Raw genomic sequence first — 18985 nt, forward strand, 5'->3', positions numbered from 1 at the left:
AGGAAGGAAAGATTTTATTGACCCAATTTACAGATGAGAAAATGAATAATTATGTGGCTTTCCCATGGTGACATAGCAGGTGAAACAAAGAGAAAGAAAATGTAGTGCTTTTTTTGCCTTTGCCTATTAAGCCTTAGAGATTGTATTTTTGTTTGTTTTCTACTTTGGAGGCTAGGGTTGCAAGAGTAAACCTGTTACTAACTGGCTAGCTTGGGGTGAGTAGATCAACAAATGAATGATTAAAAAATACTTTGTTAGGCCATAATGAACAGCAAAATTTCAGGTATCAAGCCTAAACAAGTATTAGTTCTGTGTACTTTACATTTTTTTCCCTGAAATTTCTAGCTGTCCAAAGTCTGATTTCTTTAAACTAGACTTCTAGACAAGGAATTGAGAAATTCTTCCTGTAAAGAGCCAGATAGTAAATATTTGGGGCTTTGTGAACCATATGGTCTCTGTTGCAACCACCCAACTCTGCTGTTGTAGCACAAAAGCAGCCTGGATGATCATCAACAAATGAGTGTGGCTGTGCTCCAATAAAACTCTATTCATGGATCCTGAAACTTAATTTTCATGTGTCATAAAATTTTATTCTTCTTCTGATTTTCTTTCAACCATGGTAAAACACATAAACTATTCTTAACTCATGGATGGTGGGCTGGATTTGGTCCACGGGGCTGTAGTTGTGCCCACCCCTGCTAACCATCCCTTGAAGAAATATCATCAAAGCAAGCTGCTCTGAGCACAGTTCTGACAATATTATTTCTTTTTAAAAACTCTCAGTGGCTCCCTGAAGGCTATGGAGTGAAGTATAAACTAGTTGACATGAACACAACACTGTCCATGAGCAAGGTCCTAGCTGTAATCTGAGTGATACCCTTCCTCAGCTTCCAAGGTCTAGCTAACTTAGGCTCTCCCTGGAAAGGTCTGCTCTCCCCACCGCCACTCCTTGGCCTAGTCTGCTGTGTCCACCTAAAACACCTTCTCTACTCTCATCACTGTTTCTTCCTGCCAAAATTCTACCCTTCCTTCTACCTTGATCTGTAAGTCTTCCCTAACCACCCCCCACCACCTTCCCAGCTAGACATAACCTTTTCTTTGTATTCTAACTTTTGCAATACATGTTATTTTTTTCTGGTATTTAATAGACTCTGCCCCTATTAATAATTGTGTATATTGTCTTCTACTCTACTATCGGGGGAACCCACCCCTGATAGTTAATGTGGGTTCTTTTCTATTTCCCTGAGTCTTGGCTGGTCTGAGAAATAAAGGGAAAGAATACGAGAGAGAAATTTTAAAGCTGGGTGTCTGGGGGAGACATCACATGTCAGCAGGTTCCGTGATGCTCCCTGAGCTGTAAAACCAGCAAGTTTTTATTAGTGATTTTCCAAAGGGGAGGCAGTGTACGAATAGAGTGTGGGTCACAGAGATCACATGCGTCACAAGATAATAAAATATCACAAAGCAAGTGGAGGCAGAGCAAGATCATAGGACCACAGGATGGGGCAAAATTAAAATTGCTAATGAAGTTTCGGGCACGCATTATCATTGATAACATCTTATCAGGAGACAGGGTTTGACAGCAGACAACCTGTGTGACCAAAATTTATTAGGCAGGAATTTCATCATCCTAATAACCCTGGGAGCGCCGCAGGAGACTGGGGCTTATTTCATCCCTTCAGCTTCAACTGTAAAAGATGGCCACCTCCAAGGGGGCCATTCATAGACCTATCCTCAAGGTGCATTCTCTTTCTTAGGAATTTTCCTTGCTGAGAAAAAGAATTCAGCAATATTTCTCCTATTTGCTTTTGAAAGAAGAGAAATATGGCTCTGTTCCATCCGGCTCACTGGCAGTCAGAGTTTCAGGTTACCTCCCTTGTTCCCTGAAGATTGCTGTTATCCAGTTCTTTTTTCAAGGTGCCCAGATTTCATATTGTTCAAACACACATGCTCTACAAACAATTTGTGCAGTTAACACAATCATCACAGGGTTCCGAGGCGACATACATCCTTCTCAGTTTACGAAGATGATGGGATTAAGAGATTAAAGTAAAGACAGGCATAGGAAATCACAAGGGTATTGATTGGGGAAGTGATAAGTGACCATGAAATCTTCACAATTTATGTTCAGAGATTGCAGTAAAGACAGGTGTAAGAAATTATAAAAGTATTAACTTGGGGAACTAATAAATGTCCATGAAATCTTCATAATCTATGTTCTTCTGCCACAGCTTCAGCCTGTCCCTCCTTTCGGGGTCCTTGACTTCCCACAACACCCTACAAAGTTATTAACTATTGAGATCAGAACCTATATGTTATATTTTTGGTTGGGTTTCCTGGTAGATTTCCACACTAGGATTCAGTGGTAGGGTTCAATAAACATTTGGGGAATTTAAATGAATATTCCAAAAAGGATCAAAATGGAATCACTTAAGTGTTTGAGAAATCTATTTGCAATTTCAGAATAAGAAAATAAGTAACTTCACTATTTCACAGAGTCTTCAAGCTGTTGATAGTAGGAGAGAAAGGAAATTTTTTTTTTTTTACTAAATCAAGTTATTCTTCATTTTATGAAAAAAGATTAAATAAATTTACTGAAGCTTAATTAACTGTTATAATTGGCCACAAATGAAAGGCTCCAATTAGCTTCTCTCTAAATTGAGTGATGGCAAAGGAATCTTCTTGTCAAGACAGACACACAGGAACTTAGTAACAGCTAGAAGCAAATTAGCCACACCTGTTCATGAGCCCAGACAGAGAAACAAGCTTTAGCTGAGCAGGCCAAAAAAGCAAACAATTTAAACTTAAAAACAGAGACTGAGAAGACAGAAACATTAGTTAAAGCAGAAAGAGAGAAGGAGTGAACCACACAGGAAGTTGTGTGTTGTGGTAAAACTGGCCTAGTCTATCTTGGAATTCATCTTATATCTACTTATAAGGCTCCATGTCATGTTTTTCTTATTCTTTCTGGAACCATCAAATCATTAGCAACTATTTCAGATAGTTACCTACTTCTAACCCCCCCCTCATTTTTAAAGACCAGGTTGTCTTAGTGCTGAGGACAGCAGATAGTGGCAAGAGATTGGAAAAATTAAATTGTTTGCTCTATTCTCACAGACACTTCACACTCAATATTTTACTTCTGACATCAGATGTGTGGGATTCTCTCCCCATACACCAAGCAGTTCTCCAGCTGACCCCAATGGGGTGTCCTTTCATTTAATTCAACTCTAACAGTGTCTACAGCTAGAGTCAGATCCCACAGTTTAAGGGCTCAGTCTCACAAGACTTCCCCCGCTTCAGATGCCAATTCCAAGTAGGGTTTCCAGAATTTCTAACCAAATGACTATAAATTGGGAGTTCCCACAGCCCCTTTTTGGGGCCCAATCATTTGCTAGAATGGTTCACAGGACACAGGGAAGTAGTTTGCTTACATTTACCCATTTATTATAAAAGTATCTAACTTAGGAACACCCAGATAGAAGAGATACAGAGGCCAAGGTATGGGAAAGGGGTACAGAGCTTCCATGGCTTCTTGGGATATGTCATCTTCCAGGTGTTCAGTAACCCAGAAGTTCTCCGAACTCAGTCCTTTTGGGTGTTTATGGAGGCTCCACTATTAATGAATGATTCATTAAGTTATTGGCCATTGGTGACCAACTCAATCTTCAGCTTCTCTCCTCTCCCCAGAGATCAGAAGATTGGGCTGAAAGTTCCAACCCTCCACCATATAATTGGTTCCCCTGTCAACCAGTCTTCATCCTGAAGCTATCTGGGAGCCCCCAACTATCAGTTATTTTGTTAGTATACAAAAAAACACATAACTTCCCAAAATTCCAATGATATAATTTAGGAGTTCCATGCAAGGAAAAGGGAAGCTGGTAGGGGCAAAAACCAAAGTACATATTTCAGTTATATTACCATAGCTAAGATATGAAAGTTTTGCTAGGGCTTGGTCTATCTGTCCCAATTCACTGGGGTCTTTTAACAAAGCAAGCCAAACATGTGTCTGTGCCCTCTTCTACCGAAAAGCATGTTGCAGTGGATGGAGTTTCAGAAAAATGCAAAGAAATCTCAAGTCAACAGATGAGGAAGCTGAGGCCAGAGAGGTGAAGTAGCTTCCCTAGGTTCCACTGGGATTGTTGGCTCTGTGGCTCCAGCCCACCTGCTCCCAAACCCACCTAGTAGACAACCATTCCCAGGGCCACAGGGTCTCTGAGCATGCAAAAGGTTTAAGGGGAACAGGAGAATCTAGGGACACAAGAAATAATAATAATTGGGGCTCACTATGTGATGGAGGCTTTCTAAGTGTCTTGTTAATCCTCAAATCACTCTTCCAGGGAAGCTCTGTTGCCCCACTTTATATAAGAAGAAACTGAGGCTTAGAAACATGTAGGAACTTGCTTCAGGTTCCACAGCCACTACTTAGCAGAGGAGAGGCTCTGCCTCCTACAGATGTGCCAGAAACTTATTGACATGCTTTAGACATCCTATAAACACCTGTGAGACCAAGAAGTGTAAGCCACCCACCTTTTCAGCCACCACCAACCTTCCCCGCAAAATTCAAGACTGTTCTCAAAGACAGTTCCATTAGAAGCTGCAGAAATCTCAAAAATAAAACAATGTATTAGTTAAAGTGTCCTCCAAACTGGGTGAGCAGCATGTTCAGACAGACTGTAGTCAGGATGGGAAACAGTTAACAATCTTTTAATCAATCAGAAGGAAGTGTTCATTGGAAAAAATACTTAAAATATAATTCATATGTCATTTAAATGGCCTGGGGTAGGAAAGTCCTCAAAAACGTGTGCAGCCCAATATGATCTACAGAGGTAGAAATGTGGTTTGAGCAGTTAAGTATGATGTGGAGGTTTTCCTTGGAGGGGAAGACTGTGATTAAGGAAACAGAATGTTGGTTACCCATTTGGAGAAAGCTAGGATAATGGCTATGTAGGGAGAAGTTTGTGAGAATTTTAGTTCAGTTATCTTATATCAAGGTCACCCTCTAATTCTATAGTTAGCAAAATTTGAGTTTTACCTGTTAAAGGTTGTAAAAAAATAGATGTGTGGGAAAATGAAAAGCGTACTGGATTTTAAGTGTATTTCCAAGGTAATCTATCTTTTTAAACTACTTGTGCATTTTACTTACTAAGTATCATAATTTGATGATAGACAAGTTCAGCTAAGAGACAGAAATAATTAGCTTACAGTTACCCTACAGCACAAAAGCCTGGAATAACTAACTGTCTTCTGGAATAATATTTGAAATATTAACTTTTTTCTCCTGATATTTATCACTATTTTCTTTTCTTCCCATTCAAAGAGAAAGACAGCTTTAAAACCTACTGCTTCAGAAAACAAATGGGATCAGAAGGGGACAGGATGCAGTAATACAGAAGTGGCAGATGGTGGTGACCCAATACAAGAGGAGGTGTTAGAATGAGAACAGAGTATAGGAAGAACCATAGTGGCCTGGAAGAATGCTTCCCTGTAGGGAAACTGTAGGGTGGAGGGACAGAAAAGAGGTCTGTAGTTTCCAGAAGAGGATCCAAGCTCTGGCTGCTGGAGGCATACCTAAGCAAATTAGCAAGACCAGTAAGAGGAGTAGAGCCTAAGGACTGGGACAGCAAAGTCCTAGGTCTCTGATGGCATGAAGGTCATGCAAACGTATGAAGCACATGGGTATAAGAGTAAGGAGTGGCGGTGACTGTGACTAAGTAGAGAGTACATGGCCTGCTGAAAGGCATGTACCATGTTTTTTGTAAAAAGGTTTGCTTGTCATCGAAGCAAGTTTGTGAGCCAAAATATTTGTGAGCCAAATTTTTCTCTCCTGGGCTCCAGATAGTTAGGAGACATAATTTGCTTCATAATCAAATCCCAGGATATGAAAGCCACAGAGAGCCATCAAAGCTGTATGGACCACAGGGACAAGGATAATTGTCATCTCAGTAGTAAAATATTGTTGACTGAAATTAAGGCTGTTAAGGCAGAAATAATGTTATAAAGGTTTATAAAAGCCAGATGTGAGGATCGACCCAGGAAGACACACCAACAAATTTGAGAGTGTTCTGGAGTTTGTCACAAGATGAAAGATTTTTATAGGAAAGTTTAAAAAGAAGGAAAAAGGGCTCCTCATACCAAAGATGTCCTCTTTTCATTGGAGGGTATAATGCAGAAGTTAAAATCATCAACTACAGATGACAACATACAGGCTAAAAGATGTCTACATTCAAGACAATCAGTAAAATATCTTGCTTCAGCTCATCATGAAATGAATCAGCATCCTATTCAGTATCAGCCAGTTATACATTGTTCAGCACACCAACAATTTGAGAAACTCTGGTTAAGATTCTTTACTCGGAGAAATGTTGCCATTGAGATGTCATAAGACCTCCCCAAGGCAGATTAATTTGGAAGCCTACTTACTTCTAAAGCAAACTGTCCCCTGTAACCAGTAGGTTATCAGTATGGGCAAGAAACAAAGACTAGAAGAGGAAGATCCCATCTCCTCTTAATGCCCCCTCCAGTTATATGTATTTGGGAACTATTCATAATTCTGAATTCTTAATATGAGCTCAAGCAAGGGGTGGGAATCTCCATGAATGCTTGCAGTTATGCTTCTTAACCACTTGGCAGTATAAAGCTCAAATTAAGTTATTCCATTGAAAATAAAGAAATGTGGTATTTCTTATACCTGAATTTGTGATTCAGACCAACTTTATCTGCCATAAGTCTATACACACTTTATCTGATTTTCTTCAACACTAGCAGAAAATGCAGGTTAGCAACATCCTATAATGTATCTCAGTAAACATTCATTGAGTGTCTAATAATTTACAATCACCTATGTGGTATATGGGGATAAAATTTTACTAAAAACTTTCTGCACCTAGGCAACTTACAACCTAATGGAGAAAACAAGTATGTACCTTTATCTTTTTCTTTTTCTTTTTCTTTTTTTTTTTTTTTTTTTTCCCAGATGGAGTTATTGCTTTGTTGCCCCGGCTGGAGTGCAATGGCACAATCTCAGCTCATGACAACCTCCACCTCCTGGGTTCAAGTGATTCTCCTGCCTCAGCCTCCCAAGTTGCTGGCATTACAGGCACCTGCCACCACACCCAGCTAACTTTTTTATTTTTTTTAGTAGAGACAAGGTTTCACCATGTTGTCCAGGGTGGTCTCAAACTCTTGACCTCATATGATCAGCCCGCCTTGGCCTCCCAAAGTTTCAGGATTACAGGTGTGAGCCACTGCCCTGCATAGGCATCTTAAATATAAGGGAAAACATGATAATTACAACTCCTAAGAACCACAGTCATGAGAACACAGAGGAGAGAAGGAGCTTAATCAGTGCAATAAGGCTAGATAATAGGGAGAAGTACCCAAATGTGTTAACCTATTCAGCAGCAGTTTAAGAAACAGACTTAAATTGGATAGAACATAAAAACAGTTCATTACTTCTTTATCTCTTTTATTTCCTTCTGTCAGGTCACAAATTTCCCCAACATTTTGACATCAAATTTTGACTTGTTTGATTTGTTCTCCACAGACTTAGAAGATTCTTTCCTAACTACTTCCTGGTTCCATCTGTTAAAAAGATATTCAGCTTGAAAAATAAGGTTGTATATATATTTGTCCAAAGTAGTTGTCAACCTTAGGCACATGTTGAAATCACAAAGGCAGAGTTTAAAAGACGAATGCCTGTCATTTGCCTCCTGGTAATGATGCACTAAGAACATAGTATCACTTATGGGATATTCCTATCAAAAATGTACAGCCTGAATTGAATCATGAGGAAACATCTAAAAACCCAAATTGAGAGACATTCTACAAACAACTGGTCTATTACTTTTTTTAATGATACAGTCATGAAAAGTATGAGGAATGTTTCCATGTTAAAGGAGACTAAAGAGTCATGACAACAAAACTCAGTGGTGCTCTTGAATTCAAGAATCCTGGTCTAGAAACTGGACCAGAAAAATGACATCACTGGAACATTTAGAGAAATTTGAAGGTTTGTGGATTAGATAACAAAATTGTATCAGTGTTGATTTCTTGATTTTGATAATTGTTCTACGATTGTGTAAGAAAACGTCCTTTAGCACCAGGGACTGCTCTCATGGAAGACAATTTTTCCATAGACGTGGCTGGGGTTGGGGGTGGCAATGGTTTCGGGATGAAACTGTTCCACCTGATGTCATCAGGAACTAGATTCTCATAAGAAGCGTTCAACCTAGATCCCTCACGTGCAGTTCACAATAGGGTTCACAATCATGAGAATATAATGCTGCTCCTGATCTGACAGGAGGCAGAGCTCAGGTAGTCACACTTGCTCACCTGCCACTCACCTTCTGCTGTGCAGCCCAGTTCCTAACAGGCCACGGACTGGGTATAGGTCTGTGGCAGGGGGGTTGAGGATCCCTGCTTTAGGAAATACACACTGGAATGCCCAACAAAATATTTCGAAGTGGTGTCATGTCTTCAACTTACTCTCAAATGTTTCAGAAAGTAATGTGTGTATAGAGAAAAGTATTCTAGAGAGACACACAGAGAAAGAATGAACATGATAAAGCTAGCAGGAAGAATCTGCATGAATTGTATACAGAAATTCTTTATACTATTTTTGTAACTTTTTCATAAGTTTCATATCATTTCAAAATTAAAAGTATTTCAAAAAAAAATTTTAAGTACCATTCCCAGAGATTCTTACTTACTTCCTTTGGGATGGGGCCTGGACATCAGGACTTCAAACTCTCCCCAGCTGATTCTTATTTGCAGCCAGGACTGAGAAGCACTGGCCTATGCAAACCCTAGTGTCTAAAGATACAACATTTCTGAGCTACCTATAATGTTTGAAACTAGTTAGAGTAAAGGGCATTGAGGTTGGAGATTTTTTTTAAATCTCTGCACAGAGCAGTTTAACAGGGCCTAAATACAGATACCTCAAGGGTCTAGCAAGTAACATAAATGTGTAAAGTAAAGCAGTAGATCACAAGATGACAGCAAACTGTAAGGAGAACTTGTCAATTAAAGTCATTTAGTTCAGGTTTTAAAAATATACTAAACAATCTCAAATTGTCAGGCCTATATGGGAGAGTAGGTCATCACATTGTAACATTTGGACCTTGAAGAACAGAGAACTATGGTCATAATTTGTGGCATAGAAATTAGACAGTACTTAGATTCCTCTGAAAATATTACTACTGTGGGCCAGACTCTATGTTTAGGTATTAGGTTTCTTTTTAATTTAAGCAAAGTATATGTTTAAAATAAATTTGGAAATAAGATAATATACATTTGATAGCTGTTTCTGTTAGGCTAACTTTGGTTGCCAGTAACGTAAAACTGCAACTTAAAATGGTTCAAACAATAAGGCAATTTAACATCTATGGTAAAGGAAGTCTAGCAGCTTAGCAATGTCCTCAAGATCTGGGTTGTTCCCATCTCCCCGTCCATCTTCTTTACTGTTTACCATTTGCCCTCCAGCTCTTATAGTCCCAAAACAGCTGCAGGAGCTCTAGGCCTCACATCCAGATGTGGCAACATCCAGGAAACAATCTTTTATTGTTTGTATCTCCTGGAACAAATAAACTTCTTCCAGAAGCCCCTCAGTAGATTTTCTCTTATGTCCCAATGTCCCAAATTAGATCACATTTTTATTCCTAAGCTAAGCACTGGAAAGAAAATAGGATTTCCAGCCTGGGCTTAGACTGAACAGAATCTGCCTAGAGAATAGGGTCATCATCCTTTGCAACTTGAGAGAGGCAGGATTGATATCACTACAAAACTGAGATGGAGGCAGAAATGAGTAATCAAATAGTAGAGCTCACCATACAAAACTGGTTTTAATCAGATGCTTTTGGAAATTAAGCCAAACTTACACTTACAACAGTAGACTATGTAAACACTCATTCCTACTACAGAGATCTGCAAATTAAGCAATTTAAAATTGAGAGATGTGGAATGTGGTGAGAAAAAGCACAAGGCTGACCAAATTTGGCTCTCAATGACCTTGATCAAGTTGCTTAGTTTTTCTGAACCTCATTTTCACGTTAAAAATATGGGTTGGACTGGATGGTTTCTAAGATCACTTTCAACATTAGTAGACTGTTAGCCTTCAATTGATAATAAATACTCTATAAAATAAAAGAGCTAAAGAACTTGGTATCGTGAGAATATCTCTCAAAGTAAATAGTTCTCAACATACAGACATGAAATGAGGGAAAGGCAAATGCTTTAAAAGAATAATTAGGACTTTCAGTTTTTGGTCCTGAATGGAAGGAAGGAAGGAAGGAAGGAAGGAAGGAAGGAAGGAAGGAAGGAAGGAAGGAAGGAAGGAAGGAGAGAAGGAAGGAAAGGAACGAGAGAAAGAAATCATAATACCATTTACATTAACACCTCCAAAATGAAATACTTAGATATAAATCTAACAGAATATGTCCAAGATTTATATGAGGATAATGTTGATGAAAGAAATGAAAGAACCAAATAAATGGAGAGGTATTACCTGTTTTTGATAGGAAAATTCAATATTGTCAAAATGGCAGTTCTTTCCAACTTGATCTATAGACACAATGCAATTCCAAAGTTTCAGCACGTTATTTTGTAAATATTGATTAAAAAGGTTCTTTTTTCTTTCTTTTTTTTTTTTTTGGAGATCTAGAATAGTCAACACAATATTGAAGGAGAAAAACAAAATTAGAAGACTGATGCTATGCAATGTCAAAAATTACTATGAAGCTATAGCAATTAAAGCAGTGTGGTGCTGGTGAAGGAATATGAAATACATTAGAGAAACAGAATAGAGAGCCCAGAGATATGCCAACATAAATATAGTCAGCTAATCTTTGACAAAAGAGCAAAGGCAATACAATGGAGCAAAGAGTCTTTTCAACAAATGATGCTGACACAACTGAATGTCCACATGCATAAAAATGAATCTACACCCAGATCTTAAACTCTCACAAAAATGAACTCAAAATGGATCAGAGACTCGACGTAAAATGCAAAATTATAAAACTCCTAGAACATAACATAGGGGAAAATGTAGATGACTTGGGTATGGTGATATCATTTTAGATACAACACCAAGACACAATCTATAAAAGAAAGAATGAGTAAACTGGACTTCATTGAACTAAAAACCTTTGCTCTGTGAAAGACACTGTGAGAAAAATGAAAAGACAATTCACAGTCTGGAAGAAAATATTTGTGAAAGACATAGCTGATAAATAACTGCTATCTGAAGTATATACAGATCTCTCAAAACTCAATACAATAAAAACAACAAGAAAACAACTCGATTAAAAAGTGGACAAAAGATCCTAACAGACAGCTCACCAAAGAAGATATTCGGATGGAAAATAAGGACGTAAAAAGGTATTCCACATCATGTCATTAGGGAAATTCAAATTAAAACAATAAGATATCAATAAGCATCTGTTAGAATGGCCAAAGATCCAGAACACTGACAACACCAAGTGCTGGCAAGAACACGAAGCAACAAAAAGTCTCATTCATTGCTGATGGGATGCAAAATGGTACAGCTACTTTGGAAGACAGTTTGTCTGTTTCTTTTAAGACTAAACACACTCTTAAGATACAATCCAACAATTATACTCCTTGATACTTACCCAAATGTGCTGACAACTTATGTCCACACAAAAACCTGAATCAAAGATGTTTACAACAGCTTTATTCGTAATTTCCAGATTTGGCACATGTGAAAGACCAAGATGTCTTTCAGTAGGTGAATCGATAAGGAAATGTGGTTCATTCAGACAATAAAGTTTTATTTAGAACAAAAAAAGAAATGTGCTATCAAGCCATGGAAAGATAGGGAGGAAACTTAAATGCATATTAGTAAATGAAGTAAGTCAATGAAAAAGCTATGTATTGTATAATTCCAATTATATGATATCCTCATAAAGACAAAAATATGGAGACAGTCAAAAAAAGTTCAGTGGTTGCCAAGAGTTAGGGGGACAGGAGGGATGAATATGCAGAGCACGGAGGATTTTTTGTTTTGTTTTGTTTTGTTTTGAGATGGAGTCTCGCTCTGTCGCCCAGGCTGGAGTGCAGTGGCCGGATCTCAGCTCACGGCAAGCTCCACCTCCCGGGTTCACGCCATTCTCCTGCCTCAGCCTCCCGAGCAGCTGGGACTACAGGCGCCCGCCACCTCGCCTGGCTAGTTTTTTTGTATTTTTTAGTAGAGATGGGGTTTCACCGTGTTAGTCAGGATGGTCTCGATCTCCTGACCTCGTGATCCACCCGGCTCGGCCTCCCAAAGTGCAGGGATTACAGGCTTGAGCCACTGCGCCCGGCGGCCGCACAAAGGATTTTTAAGGCAGTAAAACTACGCTCTATGATGCTACAATGGGGAATACATGTCACGTATTTGTCAAAACTAATAAAATGTACAATGCCAAGAGCTAAGACTAATATAACTATGGGCTTTGAGAGATAATGATGCATCAATACAGGTCATAAATTGTAACAAATGTACTGCCCTGGTGGGGGATGTTGATAGCTGGGGAGACTGTATGTGTGGGAGGGCAGGGCGTATATGGGAAATCTCTATTCCTCTGCCCAACTTTTGCTATCAACCTAAAACTGCTTTAAAAAATAAAGTCTATTTGTCTTGTCTTGTCTTGTCTTGTCTTGTCTTGTCTTGTCTTGTCTTATTTTTTGAGACAGCATTTCCCTCTGTCTCCCAGGCTGGAGTGCAGTGGCATGATCTCAGCTCACTACAACCTCTGCCTCCAGGGTTCAAACAATTCTTCTGTCTTAGCCTCCCTAGTAGCTGGGACTACAGGCCCACGCCAACACACCCAGCTAATTTTTGCATTTTTTAGTGGAGATGAAGTTTCACTATTTTGGCCAGGCTGGTCTCAAATCCTAACCTCAAGTAATCTGCCTGCCTCGGCCTCCCAAAGTGCTGGGATTACAGGGGTGAGCCATCATGTCCGGCCTCTGTAAAGTCTGTTTTTAAAAAAGCATAATTAAAGCTAACTCTGTCAAGCCTTCAGATGTAAATTTTATATGATAAGATAAGAATCTTCTCTCTTTAACTTCAAGCACTATCTGTTACTTTTTTCAGGAATGTTATAACAAATAGATTTGTCTGGGAGTTTGATGAGGAATAAAAACTATCTAAAAATAGGCTTGGTTTTCCATTTACATTTCAACATGTCTACATAAATGTGGGCAGCCCCTCCAACTTCTTCATTCCCAAAATTTCAATTTTTATGGCAAGCATATAATTATCTATTTTCTTTCAAAATAATATTTTAGGTGTTTCCTGTGCTTAAGATGTTGCCATTGAACAAATAGCAATTTGAATTCTGCTTCCCTAAAACATATGCGGAAACTAAATGAGCAAGGCTAGTGCTGACATCTACTGTTAGAATTTGGGTGTGAATGACTTTACCACGCACAGCCCTTTCATAAGAAGTTGGGAGTTGTGCAGCAATAGTTGTCGATGTAGGGGTGACTGACTGTAGGAGATCATCGCCCAAAGCTCTATTATCTTGAAAAGGGGTGCAAGAGAACCATATAGCACTTTTGAGATAAATATAATGAAGACTTTGGAAAAACATCAATTAATGTCAAGAGGTATTTCCTATTTTCCAGGAGACTTCCAAAGACTCTATCGTCTCTAACAAACCTCCTACTCTGTTTCTTCTATATTGTTTCTGACCCTGGTGCTTTAAAGAAAAGATAGATGTGGCTACTGCGTTTCAGTGCTTTCTTTAGGAGAGGGAAAGAGAAAGGAGAACAGAACACTTCCCTGACTCTGGTGTTTCTCCTGCCCTGATGCATTGCTCTAGATTATAAATTGGCTGTCTACCTTTTGTTTTAGCTGTCTTTATTCTTCTCTGAAAATATTTTCCACCCCAACCTAGAAAATTGTTATTGAATTATGTCACCATCACTATTTTAAAAGGTGTGCATTGTGTGAAGTCTCACATTCCACCTCACAGTTACTTAAGTGTCCAGTGAGTAGCTAATACCTAGGCTGGTGAGAAGAGACCCAGAAGTATACATTTCAGTCAAATAGAAATGCATTATCCTACCTATGTACAAAGGGAAACAGCAGTGTGTTGCAATTGTTAGGGAGGGACTTCTGTAAAATTCAAGACTGGCAATGTCAGACCTGATGTCTGTTCATCATTGTTGTCAACGTAGCGCAAAATCAGACAGTCCTAAGAGGAGGAATCAGAAGACTTGGAAGCTTTGATGTGGATAATCAACCCCCGCAGAACATACAAACTGGTGGCTCTATGGTGTCTTCTGGTCTTGGTCTTGCATTATTGCCCTCACTTTTATACTTTCTTATCTGATAGATACACACTTCCTAAGGACACTCTGCTTGTTACTAAGAACTATGAAGGACTCTGCCTCCATGTGAAGAATACAAAGAAACCTTCTATATTTTTGTCCTGTTGCTCATTTGTTTTCAAGGCAACTCCAGTAGGTTCATTTTTTTAAAAAAAAAACTACTTTTTTTTAGTTCTTATATTTTTAGAGTAAGTTATTTGAATATTTAAAATGGAATTCGTTTTTTAAAAGATTGTTGGTAGTAGCCAACATTCTTCATGGAAGATATAAACAAGTTTAAAGGATTTGTGTTCTTTGGGGTCAAATCATAAAAATACTTACTTTATTCATACAGATATCATCAAAGCACTCTGCACAATTGCCCTTATTAAGTTGGCATTTTGGAACCAGCAATGTGCTGTAAATCTTTGTAAAGATCTGTTTCATAGAAGACCAGTTTATGTTCATTAAAAAAAAAACAAACTCTATGGAACAGGACTGAAGAATGTGCATACTGAGTTGATCAGCTCTTTCCACGCTGCTGATGCTGTTCCACATGGAAGCCAGGGCAGCACAGGGTTAAAAACAGGCATGCTGGCATCAGAGTGCCTGGGTTCAAAGCCCTGCTCTACCTATCATCCACAGGATGAGTCTTTGGATAACTTACTTAGGTCTCAGTGACACAGTTTTCTCATCTCTAAAATGGGGTAAAAAGTTAACATGTATTAACTATTTAATGCTATTCCTGGCACTTTGCAAGTTCTCAAATAATATAAGCTATCATTACCATTAAATGTAACAAGTAAGTTACCAATCATATTCTATTTTGTTATAAAAGAAGCATCCCAAATCATTGGCTTGTCTTTCTCATTTAATTGTAAATTAAGAAGTGTTAGGTTTAGAAAATATTAATTGGCTATTAGAACCTCCTCATATAAAAGATATTAATAGTCCCCAAAATTTCTCTAGAGAAGGAAGATATTTTTAATACAACTGTGTTTTGCCAAAACAATATATTTTTTCAACTTTTGTTGTCTCCGTTCTGGTTTTGTTTGTTTTCTTTTGTTTGTTTTTCTATTGCTTTCATTTAGTGTTTCAGTGTGTTTTGTGACCCCTACATTCCTCTTATTTAAAGTATCCTAGGCTTTCATCTTGTTTTATGACGGCTTGAACAGGGCCCTGACTCCCGGCTTATTAAGCAGGGTCCCCTCTAGGCCTTTCAGTGAAGAGAGATCTCAACAGGGCAGTGTGCATTTTTCTTGAGTGTGTGCAGAGAGGGAACACAGGATTATTTGACCATTATAGTGGTCTCTTTCCTGGTGAGGAATAGGGGGAGGAAAGAGTAGCGAAGTTAACTGACGTTAGAAAGAATATATGTAAACACCTCAACACTACCTCCTTCTCCAGCCCCTCTACCTCTGAGGGTTTTTCCATTTACCTGGTGTTCCCCTGGGACCTGAGCTGAGCACCTTCATTTTCTGTGTTTTATGTTTAAGGCACATATTTAGTTTATTCATTTAACCATTTCTCTTTGTTAAAGTGTGGGTAAGTGCATTTTAACTAACTACAGAATAAAATTAATAAAATTAAACATGTACCTCCCTTCCCTTCCACTTCCCAGTAATTCTTTGTAACCACTGAAAATGGGACTATAGCTTTTCTTTACTTTTCTGCCCAGGCCACTGCCCCAGCCATTCTTTTCTGAGTCCTCCATTTGTTCTACTACATATTGTTCTCTCCTCTCTTTCTCTCTCTCTTTCTTAAAATACTTAACTTTTTTTTAGAGCAGTTTTAGATTCACAGCAATATTAAGGGGAAGGCAGAGATTTCCCATACACACCAACCCGAAACATGCAAATCTCCTCCTGTTATCACATCCCCTACCAGAGTGGTATGTTTACTACAAATCTAAATTAGGACGTTATTATCACGGTTTACATTAATCTTCATGCTTGGTGTAATTCTACAGGTTTCAAAAAATGTAAATGGCATAAATCCACCATCACAGTGCCATACAAAGTATTTTCATTGTCCTAAAAATTATCTATGTTCCGCCAAATCATCTCTCTCCTCCTTCAAACCCTGTCAACTGCTGATCTTTTTACTATCTCCATAGTTTTGCCTTTCCCCAAATGTCATATAGTTAGAATTACACAGTATGTAACTTTCAGATAGAGTTCTTTCACTCAGAAATATGCTCTAAGACTCCTCCATGTCTTTCTGTGGCTTGATAGCACGTTTCCTTTTAGTGCTAAATAAAATTACATTGGCTGAATGCATTATAGTTTACTCTTTCGTTTGGCTACTAAAGAACGTCTTGGTTGCTTCCAAGTCTGGCAATTATGAATAAAGCTGCTATAAACATCCATGGTGCAGGTTTTTTGAAGACCTAAGTTTTCAGCACATTTGGATGAATACCAAAGAGTGTGAATGTTGGATCGTATGTTGAGTATGTTTAGTTTTCTAAAAAACTGATAAACTGTCTTCCTAGGTGGCTGTGCCATTTTGCATTCCCACCAGCAATAAATGAGAGTTCCTGTTGCTTCAAATCCTTGTCAGCACTTGGTGTTGTCAGTGTTCCTGATTTTGATCATTCTAATAGATATATATTGATATCTCATTGTTGTTTTAATTTGCATTTCCTTAATGACATGATGTGGAGCATCTTTTTATGTGCTTATTTTCCATCTGAATATCTTTGTTGGTGAGCTTTCAAGATCTTTTGCCCACTATTTATTTAGGGGGTTTTTTGTAATTGTTCTTATTGTATTGAGTTTTAAGAGCTTTTTGTATATTTGGATGACAATTATTTATCAGATATGACTTCCACAAATATTTTCTCCCAGTTTGTCTCTGATCTTTGCATTTTCTTAACAATGTCTTTTGCAGATAATAAATTTTTTAGTTTAATGAAGTCCAACTTATCGATTCTTTTTTTTCATTAATTATGTCTTTGGTGTTGTATCTAAAAAATTGTCACCAAACTCAAGAATATCTAGATTTTTTCCTATGTTGTACTCTAGGAGTTTTATAATTTTGCATTTTACACTTAGATCTCTGGTCTGTTTTGAGTTCATTTTTGTGAGGAGTATAAGATCTGGATATAGATTTATTTTTATGCATGTGGACGTCCATTTGTTCCAGGATCATTTGTTGAAAAGACTGTCTTTGCTCCATTATATTGTCTTAGCTCTTTTATCAAAGATCTGTTGACTATATTCATGTGGGCCTATCTCTGGGCTCTCTATTATGTTCCGTTTACATATTTGTCAATTCTTTCACAAATACCACACTATCTTGATTACTGTAATGTCAGGTAGTGTCAGTCTTCTAACTTTGTTCTTCCTTCAAATTTGTGTTGGCTATTTTGGATCTTTTACCCCTCAATAAAAACTTTAGAATTAGTCTGTGGATACCACAAAATAATTTTCTAGGATTTTATTTGGGATTACATTGAATCTATAGATCAAGTTTAAAAAATAACTGACATTTTGATGACATTGAATCTTCTTGTCCAGAACAGGGCATATCTCTCCATTTATTTAGTTCTTTTTTTATTTATTTCACCAGAATTCTGTAGTTTTCCTCGGATAAATTTTGCACACAAAGTTTGTTGAGGGGAGGTGCTAATGAAAATAGTGTTGTCTCTCATTTCAAATGCCACTGTTGATGGTATATGGAAAATTGATTGACATTTATATATTAATATTGTTTCCTGCAACCTTGCTCTAACTGATTACTTCTAAGAGTTTTGTTTCCTTTAGGGTGGTTTTTGTTTGTTTGTTTGTTTGTTTTTTGTTTGTTTTGCCACTTCTGTTGGATTTTCTTCACAGACAATCATGTTATCTGCCAACAATGACAGTTTTATTTTTTTTCTTTTCGCTCTACATACATTTTATGTCCTTTGCTTGTCTTACTGCATTAGCTAGAACTTCCGGTTCAATGCTGAGAAGGAGCGGTGAAAAAGGATATCTTTGCCTTGTTTCTGAACTTAGTGGGAAAGCTTCTACTTTTACACCATTAAGTCTGATATTATCTGTAGAATTTTTGTAGATATTGTTTATCAAGTTTGGGAAGCTCCTCTCTATTCCTAGTTTGCTGAGAGTTTTTATCACGAAAAGATGTTGGATTTGTCAAATGTTTTTTCTGTGTCTGTTGATATGATCATGTGATAATTTTTCTTCTTTAACCTATTGATGTAACAGATCAGTTGATTTTAGAATGTTGAACTAGCCTTCCATAGCTGTGATACATCCCACTTAATCATAGTGTACAATTGTTGAATTTGATTTGCTTATGTTTTTTAAGGATTTTTGCATTTATGTTTTTGAAATATATTAGTCTGTAGCTTGCATTCTTGTAATCATTTTGGCTTTAATATGAACTTCTTTGCTTTGAATTCTACTCTGAAATTGGTATAGCTACTCTCACTTTCTTTTTATAATATTAATATTAGCATGGTATATCTTTATTTATTTACTTTTAATCTATGAACATCTTTATGTTTAAAGTGAGTTTTTGGAGACAATATATAATACAACATAGAGTCTCATAGTATCTGTCTTTTAATTGATGTATTCAGGCCATTGATATTCAAAATGACAACTTATATAACTAGATTAATAGCTACCATTTTCTTACTGTTTTCTATTTGTTGCCTTAATTCTTT

This window comes from Chlorocebus sabaeus, chromosome 11, assembly GCF_047675955.1.
Source record: "Chlorocebus sabaeus isolate Y175 chromosome 11, mChlSab1.0.hap1, whole genome shotgun sequence".
NCBI classification, from domain to species: Eukaryota; Metazoa; Chordata; class Mammalia; order Primates; family Cercopithecidae; genus Chlorocebus; species Chlorocebus sabaeus.